Source organism: Mustela putorius, unplaced genomic scaffold (assembly GCF_011764305.1).
Source record: "Mustela putorius furo isolate JIRA1106 unplaced genomic scaffold, ASM1176430v1.1 tig00000174_pilon_pilon_pilon, whole genome shotgun sequence".
Lineage (NCBI taxonomy): Eukaryota > Metazoa > Chordata > Mammalia > Carnivora > Mustelidae > Mustela > Mustela putorius.
In genome coordinates this window covers 18,872,410-18,890,214 of record NW_025421304.1, presented here as the reverse complement: position 1 = coordinate 18,890,214, position 17,805 = coordinate 18,872,410, and the positions used below count along the sequence as shown (strand labels likewise).

General features: G+C 43.3%; 1 protein-coding gene across 7 annotated transcripts in view; it reads left to right on the top strand.

The window, feature by feature from the left end:
* Window positions 1-600: 600 nt before the first annotated feature.
* Window positions 601-17,805, top strand: part of CNOT1 (CCR4-NOT transcription complex subunit 1) — a 112,725-nt gene continuing 95,520 nt past the window's right edge. For all 7 annotated transcript variants that reach the window (XM_004744290.3, XM_013052168.2, XM_004744291.3 and 4 more), the window contains exon 1: window positions 601-750. The gene's annotated coding sequence lies outside the window, so the exon portion shown is untranslated. The remainder of the gene's footprint in view (window positions 751-17,805) is intronic.

Sequence of the window (17,805 nt, the reverse complement as noted above, 5' to 3'; positions counted from 1 at the left end):
TACACATCCCAGAACGCAAAGCGCCCCCACTCTAGTTACAGTCCGGCTTGCTTTTGGGTAACTGGCGTTCGCGGCTAAAGGGACGCGGGGGCGAAAATGCAGCCCCGCTGTGTACGGGACTTGACACTGCCAAAGAGCAAGGAGAGGCGGGGAAAGTGCCTCAAGCCCACTCAAAGTAGCTCCTGCGCACGTTGGCGAGGGATTATGGGCCCCCTCCCTTATTTATTGTTTCTCAGAGGCAATGCCAGGCCCCTATTGGTCGAAGACCTCGAGGGCAGGTGGGAAGTCTGTGAAGCCCCAAATCGAAGTTATCTGCGTCTCCCCATTGGTCTTCCTGTCGAGCGCAGGCGCGAGGGCTCCGTCTTCAATCCCCAGGGACGGGTGAGCGGCAATTGGCCAAAGCCCGCGAAGTAGGAGTCCGGATTGGTAGTTGCTAGCAGGAGCCTGGTTTCTTCCTTGACTTCTGCGAGTGAAAGTGTGTGATTGGTTTAAATCCGCGGGCACCTGGCGGTGATTGGGCGGGAGTCACGGGCTGGGTACGATCATTGGCTGATGCTCGGGCCATCCCTCCTCGGGCGGGCAGCGAATGATGAAATGGGAACGGGGAGGGGAAAGGCCGCGACGTGAGCGCGCGACCTCCGGCGCCATTTTGTAGAGAAACAAGCGGAGTTAACCGAAGAGGGGGTCGAGGAGAGCCGGAGTCGGGGACTCAGGAGTTTCCTGTGTCCAGCGCTGCCGGAACCGCCTGAGGTGAGGTGGGCCAGGGTCGGTGGCTGGGGCCGGCTGGTGGTGTCAGCTGCGGAACGCGAGCGCCGGTGGACGAAGGAACGGGGGTGGTCCAGGGGCCATTGGGAGCGTTCCCCGGAGCTCCGGGGAGTGAGGGGCAGTCGGGACGGGGAAGTGGCGAGGCGGGAGAGGGCGGACTCTTCCCACGGCTCGCGGAGTCTTTGGGCTCTGAAGAGCAGAGGCCGGGACGAAGGCTTCACGGAGCTGAGGGCAGAGCGCGGGGTGGTCCCCCCGGCCCGGGCCTGGAGGCTCTGAGGGCGGCGGTGGCGGCAGTTCGGGCGGCTGGGCCTCGCTTCGCGCGGGCTGCACCCTCCTCAGAGCCCACGAGCTCTTCAACTGCCCCTTTCTCTCTGGGCTTCCGGATGGGTGCAGTTGGCTTCGGCCCCCGAGGCCTAGTTCCAGAGGCGAGGGTCCGTGTTTGGAGTAGTTGCAGGCTCCTGGTTCTTTCTGGTCGACCTGGAGCTGGCAGTCCCCCTCCCTCTGCCCCCAGCACGTTGTCAAACCCCCGGTGTTTCGAGTATCCGCCGGTGGGAGGGGCGGGCGGGAGCCAGTACTTCCTCATTACTTCTTGCCACAGGTTTTGTTCCACTCGCGCGCCGGGGCGCTCAGACTTTTCTCCGAAGTCGGCCCTCACTCACTTGGGCCGGTGTCTGAGATGTAGTGGCGGTTTTGCTCTCCCACGGGAAGTGTCCCCTTAGAGAGCCGAACGTTTGTAGGCCTCCACGCTGGGGAAGGATTTCCTTCCTTCCTACAGGTCGAGTAGGGAGGTTGCTTAAGGCCAAACGAAACACTCTTATTCCATACCAGTCCCTCTTGCAGAATTCACCCAACTAGCCTCACACAGATGACTACCCCCGTTAGGAGCACGATTTGCAGTTAAAAATAAAAAAAAAGATGCCTGATAACCTGTGAGTTTGGAAATGCTGTGTTTAAAATAAACTTTGAGAAGTAAACTTTTACCCTGAAGCCACGCAATCAAACGCCACATTTCTTAGGACTCTAATAAAAAGTCTGCGTTCTTCCTGTAAGCTGAGTAATGATACTTAATTTTTCTCCTTATTTCTTTATAATTCTATTGCCTTGGGAGATTTATTTTAACAGCGAATAATTTGAGTAAATACACTTGAGTATTTTGCCGGGGGGGGGGGCGGGGAATTCTGGCCATTGCTTTCATGACAATCCGTTTGATAGGAATACGTAGGACCCCCCCCCCAAAAAAAAAAGGGAGGACAGGTCAAAAATTAGAAAGCAGGGCAAACACATGAACAAACCGGTTTATGTTGAGGTATTTGGGTATAATATGTTAGTAATCTGTGGCTCAGGTTGACATTCTCACCCTTCTAAAGCTGGGCAGAATAGTATTTTAGCTATTAATAAGATATATGGTAACAGTTTAAATTGTCTTGTTTTAGGACACTGCAGATTGTTACCTTGTCTAAGGAGAAAGTGAGCTGATGATACATAAAGTTTTTGCTTCTAGTTGTACTTTGAAATGGTAGCATGTTGATAAAACCTGTTGAGTTGAGAGGGTTGGTCCCTTTTCAACAAGTGTGGGTCCCAAGTCCTTCATTGGAAAATTAACTCTAGAATCAAGGCACAAACACTTGACCATTAATAACTGAAAACATTTCCCTTTCTTGCCTAAGATTGTATGTAACCTTAGAAGGCAGGGTTTTGTGGCATGTGGTGGAACTGAACTGAAATGCACTTGGTTTCTAAACACTCAGATGGATTAGTTTTTGGCTTAGGTTTTGTTCTTTTTTCTTTTTCTTTCCTTTTTTAAATCTCTCTCTCTCTCTAGTCTCTGAGTTTCTGCTGGGCTTGTTTAAATCCCGGTCTCTTCAACATGGAATCTTGTCAGGCTAAGTACTGTGACATTCTTCTAACTTGGGGTTATGTCATTTAAAAACAAACTACTGTGTGAAGGCAGGAGAGGAAATGCTCGCTATCTCTTCAAGACATTTCTTGAAGACTAATCGCATATTACTCTTGCATGTTGCTTTTTCTAAGCATGTTTTTGGTTAGATTCTGATAAGCAGTCATGAAAAGCTTTCTTTTTAACCAGCCTAAGGTGATGAACTTGAATTTTTATTTCATTCTACAAGGTAGCAAATCTTTTTGGCATTCAGTGCCATGGTAGGGAATTTATCCATAGTAATTCTAATTGAATGCTCACATGTTCTTTAAGATACTAATTTTTGGTAAGATGTTGTTTATACTTCTGGAATGACCGAAAATAATAGCCTGCCATTTTGAAATGCTGTGTTTTATGAACTTAGTATCCTTTATTAAAGTACAAAACTAACTTTCAAGTCATTTAAAAATATTAGCTGAGGCACTTCTTAAATGGCTCTGTGACCAAACTGAACTTCCTGCTGGGACCTTTCAAAATGGCATCCCACTGAGTCTTATTTTAAGACCTTATATATAGAAAAATCCTACAGTTTCTTTTCTGTTTGCTCACAATTTTAAGAGGCGTGTTTCAAAGCTAAAATGGGCTCAAAACCTTTATGCAATAGTTTAATGTACTTTTCACTCTTACATTTGTAAGCATGTAGTAAAGCAAATAAAATAAATTGTTTATTGAAAAGCCCGTTTAAGGGACCCCTGGGTGGCTCAGTGGGTCAGTGTCTGCCTTCCATTCAGGTCATCAAGTCCCATATCAGGCTCCTTGCTCAGTGGGGACCCTGCTTTTCCCTCTGCCCACCATTCTTCCTGCTTGTGTGCTCTCCCTTTTTCTCCCTTTCCCCCTCTGACAAATAAATAAAATCCGGGGGGGGGGGAAAGCACCTTTAAGAACTCAGTAATTAGAGGTGTAGACTTAATCTGAAACCCTGTGTTGAGATTTGAAGGAAATGCAGCGTCTTTGGAAGTGTAGATTTAAGAAATGCATTTCTGTGTTTAATGTTGGAAAGCTCAGCATAAATCTCCAGGATAAAATGTTTCGGTTAATTTTGTTAACAGTTGTTAGGAAATTCGTAAAATGTTGACTGAGATGTTAAACTGTCTGCAGGAGAAGTGTGTGTGTGTGTGTGTGTTGTGCTAATTATATAAAATATAAAAGGGAGTGAAGGCGTATTTTGAAAACCTCATCTTACTGTTCTTAATCCTCATCAAGAGCTCAGCATTTTCCATTTCAGATAGTTTTAAAGTTTGTCACCTTGGATTTATAACTCAGTTTTGAAATGCAATGTTAGTTTTAAATTTTTAGACTAATCATAAGAACAGTTAACCCTTCGTTTCAGACCCTTTCTTTCCTTTATCTATCCTCAACTTGGGCTTGAACTCATGATGCCAAGATCAAGAGCCCTGTGCTCTATTTACTGAGCCAACCTGCCCACCCCCCCAGCTTGCCTTTTTTTGCAATAGCTATATTTCTTTTCTTGCTTTTTTTCTTTTGAAAGAGCTTATTTATTTTAGAGAGAGTGCATGAGTGAGCAGGGGGAGGGGGCACAGAGAGGGAGAGAATCCCAAGCAGACTTGGGGCTTAATCCCAGACCCAGAGGTCGTGACCTGTCCTGAACTGAAATCAAGAGTTGGCACTCAACTGACTGAGCCACCCAGTCAGCACCCCTTTGCAGTAGCTTACTAATCTTCAGTATCTTTCCCTCATGATTTGTTTGTTTTTAAAATTACATACATAATATGTAAATGAATTCCAAATGTAAATAATTCCAGGAATATAGTTAACTCTTTACTGCCGAATTGCCTCCTAAATCACTGGTTTGAAAACAGTGATCCTCTGCTCAGAAGTCCTTCACATCCCATGCTGGGTGCTGTGTAAGTGTTGATCCCTCCCTACCTGTGGCATCATTTTAGTCTTTTTTTTTTTTTTTTAAAGATTTTATTTATTTATTTGAGGGAAAATGAGTGAGAGAGAGCATGAGAGAGGAGAAGTCAGAGGGAGAAGCAGACTCCCCAAGGAGCTGGGAGCCTGATGCGGGATTTGATCCTGGAAGTCCAGGATCATGACCTGAGCCGAAGGCAGTTGCTCAACCAACTGAGCCACCCAGGCGCCCATCATATTACTGTCTTACGCTATAGTCACAAGACTGTTTGTAGTTCCTAATACATCTTTGCCTCTTCTATATGTAATGTCATTGTGTCTACCAAAACATCTGTCATTCAAACTTGTATGTGTCTATATACATCTCTGCCCTGATTTTCCTATACCTCTTGGGCAGTTTCACTTACCTATAGCATATACTGTTTTGCCTTATAAGTTTTCTGCCTCATAGTGGGTAATCCCCCCACCCCCCCCAAACATGTTACTGCCCTGAATTGTAATTGAGTGATGCTTCATTTTTACACTTGGGTAGATTTATAGTGTTTTTCTTGGGACTGTATACTTCTAATTCTGTTTATATCTTTTAGATGGTTAAACTTTAAAAGCTAGCCATATAGAATTATGGTATCATCCTTTAGGAAAGTGAAGCCAAGGAAGGTAAGGTGACTTTCTTAGTTTAAGGTCAGGCAGACCAGGTTTTCCTGCTCTACCCTAATGCTCATTCTGTCTTTCCACATTCCGCTTGAGTTCAGTACAAGGGAAAGAATGATGTATGAATTCATCAAAAAAGAGCATAGGGTCACCTGGGTGGCAAGGTCGGTTAAGTGTCCAGTTCTTTTTTTTTTTTTTTTTTTTTTAAAGATTTTATTTATTTATTTGACAGAGAGAGATCACAAATAGACAGAGAGGCAGGCAGAGAGAGAGAGAGGAGGAAGCAGGCTCCCTGCTGAGCAAAGAGCCCGATGTGGGACTCGATCCCAGGACCCCGAGATCATGACCTGAGCCGAAGGCAGCGGCTTAACCCACTGAGCCACCCAGGCGCCCTAAGTGTCCAGTTCTTTCTTTCTTTTTTTTAATCCACTGAGCCACCCAGGTGCCCCCTTCTTTTTTTTTAAAAAAGATTTATTTATTTGAGAGAACTTGTCAGAGCAAGGGAAGGGGAAGCTGACTTTGCTAAGTGCACAGCTCAGTGAGGGGCTTGATCTCATGACCCTGAGATCATGACCTGAGCTGAAATCAAGAGTTGGATGTTAAACCAACTGAGCCACCCAGGTGCTCCAGGCGGCTGACTCTTGACCTCAGCTCAGGTCTTGATCTCAGGGTTGTGAATTCAAGCTCTCCTTTATGCTTTTTTTAAAATTTTATTTTATTTTTTTTTAGTCTTCGTGGTTAACCATTTGTTTTTTTTTTTTTTTTTTTTTTTTTTTTTTTTAAGATTTTATTTATTTATTTGACAGACAGAGATCACAAGTAGGCAGAGAGGCAGGCAGAGAGAGAGGGAAGCAGGCTCCCTGCCGAGCAGAGAGCCCAATGTGGGACTCGATCCCAGGACCCTGAGATCATGACCTGAGCCGAAGGCAGCGGCTTAATCCACTGAGCCACCCAGGCGCCCAACCATTTGTTTTTTGAGAGTATCATTGTATAATGAAAATCTCTGGAGTCTTTAGCACATCATGACTATCTCTATTAATAATAATTCTACAGAATTAAACTGTTTCTTAGGTAATTACCTAGGGAGATTTTTTTTTCTTTGCTCCTAATCTGTGTTTCCCCCCATTTTATTGACATAATTGACTCACAGCACTGTATAAGTTTCATATGCATAGTGTAACAGCTTGACCTAGATATATTGTGAGATACTGCCAATATTTATTTGGATGAGATTTTCTTTTTTTTGGAAGAGATTTTCTTAGTTGTGACCAAAGCAAATACAGATTTTTTTTTTTCCCTCAGCAGTTTTTTTGTAGTACAAGACAAAAGATTTGAATGTTTCTTCTTTTCAGTGTGAAAATGTAAAACTCATAACTGACACAAAGGTGGTCTTTCCTGTTACAGTTACTGTGAGTGGTCATATTTAACTCAGTGTAAATTAACTTGCACTTCCTTTAAGATCTCCAAAGTATAGGGAGGGATTTAGGTTTTAATGAATAAGTTTTTTCTTGGTATAGTTGCATATGTATATAATATATATATACTTAATATGTATATATTTAACCTATCTATATTCTTTTTTTTTTTTTTTTTAAAGATTTTATTTATTTATTTGACAGAGAGAAATCACAAGTAGATGGAGAGGCAGGCAGAGAGAGAGGAAGGGAAGCAGGCTCCCTGCTGAGCAGAGAGCCCGATGCGGGACTCGATCCCAGGACCCTGAGATCACGACCCGAGCCGAAGGCAGCGGCCTAACCCACTGAGCCACCCAGGCGCCCTCTTTTTTTTTTTTTAAAGATTTTATTATTTATTTGTCAGAGATAGAGGGAGAGAGAGCGAGTGAGCACAGGCAGACAGAGAGGCAGGCAGAGGGAGAAGCAGGCTCCCCGCCCGAGCAAGGAGCCCGATGTGGGACTCGATCCCAGGACCCTAGGATCATGACCTGAGCCGAAGGCAGCTGCTCAACCAACTGAGCCACCCAGGCGTCCCTAACCTATCTATATTCTTAAGATTTATTTATTTGAGAGAGTGAGAGTATGTGTAAGTGTGTAAGGAGGGGGACAGAGGGAGAGAAAAACAATCCCACATGGACTCCTGAGAAGAGAGCCTAGTTCCAGCCCAATCCACCCATGAGAACACAACCTGAGCCAAAACAAGCAGTTGGATACCCAACCAACTGAGCTACCCAGGCACCTTGGTGTAGTGATATTTTAAAAGTAGCTCAAAGTCGGGGCACCTGGTGGCTCAGTGGGTTGAGCCTCTGCCTTCGGCTCAGGTCATGATCTCAGGGTTCTGGGATGGAGCCTTGCATCGGGCTCTCTGCTCAGCAGGGAGCCTGCCCCCCCCCCCCCGCCTGCCTTTCTGCCTACTTGTGATCTCTGCCAAATAAATGAATAAAATCTTAAAAAGATAGCTCAAAGAAGGGTACTTTTAGTAGTCAAGTATATTGACTTATGTAGCTTTATAATTTTGTATTACTATTACAAAATATTACTATAATTTTGTAATTACAGATGCTTCTGAATATTCAGTTGATTCCACAGCAGGAACTTGATTGTTTCCTAATTTTGTAGTAGACATACTTCTTGGTTCACTTTCTCAGTTTTTAAAAAATAGGGGTTTATTGGGGTTTTCGATAGGCTCAGTCTGTAGAGCATGGGTCTCTAGGTCTCTGGGTCATGAGTTCAAGCCCCACGCTGGCTATAGAGCTTACTTAAAAAACAAATGAAAAAGATAGGGATTTATTTGCTAACTATGTCATACTGTGCTGGTGTATGGATTGGATCAAGTCTTGTAAAATTCTGGAAAGTATAAAAGACTATTAAATGTTCTTTAAGGGTTACTATTAAGATTCTATTGAGTCTGGTAAAACTGCTTATTCAAAGTAGCATGGTTAGGAAGCAGTTCAGCTCTTGCTCCATTTGTTATTCCCTCATTTCTTTTTTTTTTTTTTTTCTTTTTTCTAAAGATTTTATTTATTTATTTGGCAGACAGAAATCACAAGTAGGCAGAGAGGCAGGCAGAGAGAGAGGGGGAAGCAGGCTCCCCACTGAGCAGAGAGCCCGATGCGGGGCTCGATCCCAGGACCCTGGGATCACGACCTGAGCCGAAGGCAGAGGCTTTAACCCACTGAGCCACCCAGGCGCCCCTTATTCCCTCATTTCAAACCTGTTTACTACTTGTTGACCATTATACCTTTGAATATTTCCTTAACTCTTGTCAGGTGGGTTCCCAAAAAAATGTTTTATACTAGGCTTTTCTAAGCTCAGTAATACATAATTCTGGGATGTTCATGATTGGATTATTCCCACTTGTTTGTGTTCTTTAGTTTGGGTAATAGTTACCATGTGTATACCCACAGTTATGGCATGAATATATTTTTCTTTTTAAAAAGATTTTATTTATTTATTTGGCAGACAGAGATCACAAGTAGGCAGAGAGGCAGGCAGAGAGAGCAGAAAGCAGGCTCCCTGCAGAGCAGAGAGCCTGATGTGGGACTCGATCCCAGGACCCTGGGATCATGACCTGAGCTGAAGGCAGAGGCTTTAACCCACTGAGCCACCCACGCACCCCATGGCATGAATATCTCAAGACTATTCCCCTTCCCTTGGGTGACTGGCTGGTTCAGTTGGTAGAGTCTGTGGTTCTTGATCTTGGGGTCATGAGTTTGAGCCCCACATTGGGTGTAGAGATTACTTAAAAATACATACATTAAAAAAGGAAACAAATAGTGTTTAAAAAAAAAAAGGGAGACACCTTGCTGGCTTAGTTGGTAGAGGTTTCAAATTTTCTTAAAAAAATTTTTTTTTTATTTGAGAGAGATGGAGCAGGAGCTAGAAGGAGAGGGAGAAGCAGACTCCCGCTGAGGAGAGAACAAAGCCAGATGCAGGGCTCTATCCTGGGACCATGACCCAAGCATAAGGCAAATGATTAGCCGACTGAGCCACCCAGGCACCCCGACCTTGCAAATCTTGATCTTGGGGTTGTAGATTTGAGCCCCATGTTGGGTATAGAGATTGGTTAAAAATAAAGTCTTGGGGGGACACTTGAGTGGCTTGGTTGGTTGGGCATCTGTCTTGGTCATGACCAATCCCCACGTTGGGCTCCCTGCATAGTGGGAGGCCTCCTTTTCCCTCTTCCATTCCCCCTGCTTGTGTTCCCTCTTTCAGTCTCTCTCTGTCGAATAAATAAATAAAATCTTTAAAAAAAAAATATGGGGAGCTTGGGTGGTTAAGTCAGTTAAGTGACTTGATGATTTCACGTCAGGTTTGTGAGATCAAGCCCTGCATCCAGGCTCTGAGCTTTGATGGAGTCTGCTTAAGATTCCCTCTCTCCCTTCCCCCACACCTCTGCCTCTCTCTCTAAATAAGTAATAATGAAAATAAAATCTTAAATACTCCTCTTCCCTTTTCAAACAGGCAAACATGCCAGAGATTGTAGGCATTGAGGTTATCTGTCCAAATGTAAAATGTAGAAATTATATGAAAATATTTAGTCATGCCCAGTCACTAAGCCTTATGGCAACCACAAAACATTGGTACGATACCTTAATATACTAACTTAGTTGTGGAATATTTGTATAAAACTTTGTAGAGGTCTTCTGTGTGTGAGTTTCAGTGACTAATTCTCTTATAATGTGCTATTATTATCTACCTTGCTTCTACCCTTGGTCCCCTATAGTTTGTTTTCAGTTCATCATCTAAAGTGATTCTTCCGTTTTGAAAATCCTATCTTGTTATCCTGTTGAAAACCACCTGTTGATTCTCCATTTGTCTTTAGTAAAAGCTAGAGTCCTTCATTACTTACAGGATTTAACTCTGCCCTATACCTCCTCACATATTCTGCCTTCTCCCCAACTTACTCTCTCTGCCTCCTGTCCCCCGACCCCTATTGGTTTCCTTCAAGTACCCTTGGCCTCCTTGCTTTTTGCCTTACACATGCCATGCACTCTCTTAGGAAGCCTTTGCACCAACTGACCAGTCCTTCTGCCTAGAACATTTTTTCTCTGATCTGTGTGCATGGCTAACCCCCCCCCCCTCCCCCCCGTCATCAGGGAGCCTGCTTCTCTCCCTCTGATGTGTTCTGTGCTTGTGCTCTGTCAGGTGAATAAAGAAAATCTTTTCTTTTCTTTAAAAGATCTTATTTATTTATTTATTTATTTGTCAGAGAAAGACAGAGAGGGAACACAAGCAGTGGCAGAGGAGGAAGCAGGCTTCCCACACAGTGGGGATCCCGATGCGTGGCTCTATCCCAGTACCCTTGGATCATGACCTGAGCTGAAGGCAGACGTGTAATGAATGACTGAGCTACCCAGGTGCCCCTAAATAAATAAAATCTTTAAAACAAACAAAAAAAGACTTCTTTTTCAGTAAGGCTCTCTCTGGCCACCACACTAATTGCAGCCCTTCAGTCTCCCTATTTGGTCCCCTTTACCTTGCTGTTTTCTTGTCTGTAGTACTTAGCATCTCCTAACATGTTTCTCATATATATATATATATTTTTTTTTTAATTTATTTTTATTAGAGAGAGAGAGGTCACATGTAGGCAGAGAGGAAAACAGAGAGAGTGGGGAAAGCAGGCCTCCCGCTGAGCAGAGAGACCGATGTGGGGCCCAATCCTAGGACCCCGAGATCATGACCCGAGCCGAAGGCAGAGGCTTAACCCACTGAGCCACCCAGGCACCCTCATATATATTTTTTTAAAGATTTCATTTATTTATTTGACAGAGCAAGAGAGGGAACACAAGCAGGGGAGTGGGAGAGGGAGAAGCAGGCCTCCCGCTGAGCAGGGAGCCTGATGTGGGGCTCGACCCCAGAATCCTGGGATCATGACCCGAGCCAAAGGCAGATGCTTAATGACTGAGCCACCCAGGTGCCCCTCATATGTACTTTTTAATATTTCATTTTTTAAAAAGATTTTACTTATTTGAGAGAGAGAGCAGAAGTAGGGGGATCAACAGAGGGAGAGGGAGAAGTGTACTCCCCTCTGAGCAGGGAGCCTGATTCGGGGCTGATCCCAGGACCCTGGGACCACGACCCAAGCCTAAGGCAGATGCTCAACCAATTAAGCCACCTAGGCGGCTCTTTTCATTTTTTAAAGTAATTTCTCCTCCCATTTCGGGGTCGAATTCACAATCCTGAGATCAAGAGACATGCTATACTGACTGAGCCAGCCAGCTTCCCCCCTTTCATTATTTCTTAAGATTATTATTTCTCACCTCCAGTGGAAATGCAGTAATTTATGAATGTCTGTTCACCCATATGTTTCAAATACCTGACACATGTAAGTACTCAATAAATATTTGACTGGGTTAATAACGTATAATAAAGTTCCATAAACTGTTTTCTGTGATAAGTTGTGGTAGCCACTTAATATAAGTCGTATAATTTCTTATTGTCTGATGAATTTAAGTTGTGCTTGGCTTTGTGTTAACTTTGTGGAGAGCCAGACTTGAGGTGCTCACATCTGGGGCTTACCGTACAGAAAATCGATGCAAAGCCATTTTCTTAGCAAGGGCACTATTGGTGTTTGGGCAGGATAGTTCTTTGTGGCGGTGTCCATCTTTGGTTATTTCATCTCTAATTCTCATTAAGTGCCAGTGTCTCTCCTACTCCTACAAATTTCGGAATGCTTTTGGAGATTACATTGCCTTCTAGTTTATTCCAGTAAATAACCTCTTGAGGAAGATTTCTTTTCATCGTTCTTTTATTTACTTTAGAGTCAATTATTTTTGGTGTAAATTACAAATTTCTTAAAATTGAATTTTGCAGTGTCCCAAATGAGAAAACTGCATGAAGAGGAGGAATAGTGTATTTCACTGATTCTAAAACATTGTCAACATTTTAATGACTCTGAAATTGGATGTATCATAATCTTTTTTTTTTTTTAATTTTTATTTATTTATTTGACAGAGAGCACAAGCAAGTGGAGTAGCAGGGAGAGGGAGAAGCAGGCTCCCTGCTGAACAAGGAGCCTGACGCGGGGCTCAATCCTAGGACCATCAAGACCTGAGCTGAAGGCAGTCACATAATATGCCCACCCATATTTGGGCACCCCAATGTTTCATGTTAGAAAAGTATTACCAAGTAAACTTTCTTAATGACACATAAGTAGAGATGCTTCTGTAGTTAAAGACTAATTAATCTTGGGGCGCCTGGGTGGCCCAGTTGGTTAAGCATCTGGTTCTTGATCTCCGCTCAGGTCTTGATCTCTCCAGGTTGTGAGCTCAAGCTCTGTGTTGGGCTCCATGCTGGGTATGGGAATGGGCATGGGCACGGGCACAGAGCCTACTTAAAACAAAAACAAGACAAAGACTAACCTGAAATGAGATTATGGAAAATTATCTCTATTTCATGGGTGATGAAGATGAAAGAAGTTTCCCAAACTTTGGCTACATTTTGCTTGCTGTTATATCTAGTCAAATTGTATTTTAGGGAACTAGAAATTGATACAGTAATGGATTTATCAGGGTTCTGGAATGTTTTCAGTGCTCTCAAAGCCGGTTGGCAGTGATGGTGAGGAAGAGCTGTGGAATAAACCCAAGGCATGTATGTCTCTGGGAGCCAATGTAAGGGATAATACGCAGGAAACAATAGTGAGAGTGTGATTAAATTTTATAGTGCATCATAGATACTAAAGAGGAAGAGAGATAGATTAGTAGATTATCCTGTAGATGATCTGAAGTGGTTGGGGAGATTTTGGAGGGGCTAGGGCTTGAGCTAGGCCTGGTCTTACTACCTCATGCATTGTCCACTTACGGAGGATTCTTAGCCTGACTCCTGGTAACCACTAACTTCCCTCTCTTAAAAGTTATTAATGATCACTTAGTTGCTAATTCCAGTAATTTATAATTCCCATATACTTTTTGTACACTGCCAACTATACCTTTATTTATTTATTTTTAAAGATTTTATTTATTTATTTGACAGAGAGACACAACAAGAGAGGGAACACAAGAAGGGGGAGTGGGAGAGGGAGAAGCAGGCTTCTCGCTGAGCAGAGAGCCTGACGCGGGCCTCCATCCTAGGACCCTGGGATCATGACCCGAGCTGAAGGCAGATGCTTAACGATTGAGCCACCCAGGTCCCCCTATACGTTTATTTTTAAAAATATTTTTATTTTTGGGGGCGCCTGGGTGGCTCAGTGGTTTGGGCTGCTGCCTTCGGCTTGGGTCATGATCTCAGGGTCCTGGGATCGAGCCCTGCATCGGGCTCCCTGCTCCGCAGGAAGCCTTCTTCCCTCTCTCTCTCTCTCTCTCTCTGCCTGCCTCTCTGCCTACTTGTGATCTCTGTCTGTCAAATAAATAAATCTTTAAAAAAATATATTTTTATTTTTGAGAGAGAGCAAACATGTGCATGCAGGTTGAGCGGGGAGAGGCTGCAGGAAAGGGTGAGAGAGAATCTCAAAAAGACTCCCTGCTTATTCACCTTGACATCCTTTGTTGTTTAATTCTTTAGAATCTTAATAATTTTTTTTATCCTGAGAGATTAAATAGTAGACTTGTTAAGAAAACAAAAGTGAAAATGTAAACAAAATTTTAAAATAAAGTTAAAAAAAAAAAAAAACAACTCTCTGCTTAGTGGAAAGCTCATCACAGGACTTGAGATCATGACCTGAGGTAAAATCAAGAGTCAGATGTGTAACTAACTGAGCCACTCAGGTGCCTCTGACAACTATACCTTTGTAAAATCTCTCCCCCATGGTTTTCATAGCGTATGGATGTATTAGTTATTGGTTGTGGCATAGCAAAGTACCCCCAAATTCAGCCATTTAAAACTTGTTCTTTATTTCACAGACACAGTTGGCTGATTGCTTTTGACTCAGTGTCTTTCACAAAGTTGCAGTGCAGGTATCCACAGGCAGTAGTCAGCCCAAGGCTGAAGGGTGGAGAGTTCTTATAAACTCACTCACCTGGCAGTTGGCAGGCTTCAAATCCTTGCTGACTGTTGGTTGGCAGACATCTGTTGCTTGTCACATGTGCCTTCTCCATAGGGTTACTCACAGGATGGCAACTTGCTTTTCTTGGAGCACAGGCTCAGAGAGTTAAACAAGGTAGAAGTCAGTCTTTTTGTAGTTGAATCTTTGAAAGGACTGTTTTCTTCTTTTGAAACCACTCTTAAGTAAGGTCCATCCCACTTGTAAGGGGAGGGGATTACATAAGGATAGACCTTATCTATCCTTATGCAGGGATTGTTGGGGTTATTTTATTTTATTTTATTTTTTTTATTTTTTTATTTTTTTAAAGATTTTATTTATTTATTTGACAGAGAGAAATCACAAGTAGATGGAGAGGCAGGCAGAGAGAGAGAGGGAAGCAGGCTCTCTGCTGAGCAGAGAGCCCGATGTGGGACTCAATCCCAGGACTCTGAGATCATGACCTGAGCCGAAGGCAGCGGCTTAACCCACTGAGCCACCCAGGCGCCCCTGTTGGGGTTATTTTAGAGGCTGCCTGCCACAGTGGACATTTGTCAAAGATTCGTCCTTGGAACTCTTTTTAGGGAATGTTATCTGTTCATAGGTTTTACTTATTGCCGCAAAGTCGAGGAGGACTCTGCTTGGCTTCTGATAATATGCATTCCAAGTTTCTTCTGCCTGTCTAGCTACTCTGCATTTCCCTTCTTGAGTTTATCTTTTTTCTTTTCTTTTTTAAAAAAATTTTATTTAGTTTTTTATTCATGAGAGACAGGCAGAGGCAGAGGGGAGAAGCAGGTTCCAGGGAGCCTGTTGCAATACTCAATCCCAGGACCCTGAAATCATCACTTGAGCCAAAGGCAGACACTTAACTGACTGAGCCACTCAGGCATCCCGAGTTCCTTCCTCTTTTCCAGCCACCTTTAAAATGCTAAGCTTTTTTAGGATTCTAAAACCCTTATTTTCTTTCTATACTTCTCCTTTGCTGTTTCTTTTTTATTTTATTTTTTTACTTATTTGGGAGAGAGACAGAGACCGAGAGGAGAGCACAAGCAGGGGGAGAGGCAGAGAGAGAGGAAGAAGCAGACTCCCAACTGAGCTGAGAGCCTGACATGGGGCTGGATCCCAGGACTAGAGATCATGACCTGAGCCGAAGGCAGATACCCAACCATCTGAGCTGTGCAGGCTCAGATGTCTCTCTCTCTCTCTTTTTTTTTTTTTTTTTTAAGGATTTTATTTATTTATTTGTCAGAGAGCAAGCGAGAGCGAGCGAGAGCGAGCACAGGCAGACAGAATGGCAGGCAGAGTCAGAGGGAGAAGCAGGCTCCCTGCGGAGCAAGGAGCCCGATGTGGGACTCGATCCCAGGACGCTGGGATCATGACCTGAGCTGAAGGCAGCTGCTTAACCAACCGAGCCACACAGGCGTCCCTCAGATGTCTCTTTTAAATGTTGATAACTCCCAAATCTTTTATTTGCAGCTCACCCTTCCTGTGCTGCAGGCTGAAATTCTCAACCAACTGGTGGGTTTCATTTGTATGTGTCACTCCAGATATGTCCGAAATGGAATTCCTCATTTTCTTTCTTGCCATGTAAACTTTCTCTTCTCAGTTTTATGTCAGAAGTAAGTGGAACCCAGATGCTTAGTGGAAATGTTTTTGACTTTTCTTTTGGTTCACCTTTCTTGCTTATTCAGTTTCAGAATCCTTGCAGTTCTTTGCTGAATGCATTCACTTCTCTTCCCTTCTAATATGTATATTTTTAAATATTTTATTTATTTGAAAGAGAGCCCGAGCAGGGGTTGGGGCAAAGGCAGAGGAAGAGAGAATCTTAAGCAGGTTCCATGCTCAGCAGGGAAGCCCAGCATGGAGCTTGATCTCAGGACTCTGAGATCATGACATGAGCTGAAATCAAGAGTCGGAGGCTTAACTGGCTAAGCCACCCAGGTGTCTAGCTTCTAAAATTTTTTTTACCTGATCCTGTCCTTTGTTAGTAGGCAAAGTGGGTTACTGTTATATCAAACAACCCCAAAATATCAGTGGTTTAACAGAGTAGATATTTCTATTCAGATAACTTTCGTTGAGAATGTTCATTAGGTTACCTTTCTTGTGGTAATTCAGGAACCCAGGCTCCTTCCATCTTAGGCACTGCTTTTCTCTAGAGGGAGGGTCCAGAGTAGGTTTTATGGACAAGGTCTGGAAGTGGCTGGTATCATTTTTTGGCTTGCATTTCGTTGGCTAGAACTCGGGGTTTCTTGGCCACACCTATGCAAGAGAGGCTGAGAAATGTAATCTAGCAATTTAGCCAGGTAGAGGGAAGAGATTGGGTGAACATGTAGCTAGTTTCTCCTATTCCCTTATTCCCTAAAATATATTCCCTGTAGCTTCTAGGATTGTCTTTTTTTTTTTTTTTTTTAAGATATTTATTTATTTGAGAGAGTTCACAAGCTGGGGGGAGGGGTTAGAGGGAGAAGTAGATTCCCCGATGAGCAGGCAGCCTGATGTGGGACTCCATCCCAGAACCCTGGGATTATGACCTGAGCCAAAGGCAAACACTCAACTGACTGAGTCACCCAGGTGCCCCCCAGGATCATCTTTATGACAGAATCCAGAAGTCTGAAATGGGTTCTATACATATGAGAAAGGAAAGCCACAAATTTGGTGTCATTTAACTCCAGAAGACATTTCATTTTGGCCGGTGGCAGGGTTAGTGTGTGGGGGTTGTACTTAAGGCTGTGATTTATTACAGCAAAAGGATACAGAGCAAAATAAAAGGGAAAAGTCCTGTAAGGTGAAGTCTGAGGAAACTAGACTCATGCTTTCAAGCTGAACCTCTCCCAGTGCCTTTCCCAGTGGAGTCATATGGGGCATACTTAATTCCTCCAGCAAGGAATTGTGACAACACATGTGTGTGAAATGTTGCCCAGCAGGGGAAGCGTGTTAGAGAATCAATGCCTAGGATTGTTACTGGGGACTTGTCATGTGAGCACCTTTTGGCTACGACATACTAAAATTCGAGGTTCTCAGAAGGAAGGCCAGGTGTTCAGCATAAATCACATTTTTGGGTAGAGTTTAGGCACAGGGAGCCACTCTTAATTAGTTCTGGGAGTGGGGATTAGTTTTTCCCCATTCAAGTTATGACAGCAGCCAAAGGCCAACTTGTTAAGTCTAAGGATAGCAGTCTCAGGCATTCTGTGTTAACTGTTTTCTGCTCATTGAATGAGGTGGATGGTCTCCATGGGAAGGGATTTTGTATAATCTTGGAATACGCAAAACTTTGTTGACCTGATATTTTACTTAAATTACTTTTCTATTTCAGTAGGGGAAAAAAATTGCAGTTTCCTTCCTAGCTCCTTTCATCTATCCTTTCAGATAGTTATTTTTGTATCATTTTAGATGCTCTGCATATAAGGACATATACATATGCAGAATGCTGTTCTGTAACTTGCTTTCCTCCCAATAGATAATTTCCATTCTTTCTAACTCCTTTTTTAAGTTATTACATAATATTCCTTTTTATGATTTACTTAACCATTGCCCTTTTGATAGATATTTAGGCCATTTTCAGATGCTATGATGTTAAATAGTTGTTTGTTTCATGGAGGAAAAGGGAATGAATATAAAGATGACTGCTGAGTATTCAGTGCAGAATTGGGGCTTTAGGGTTCTAAAAC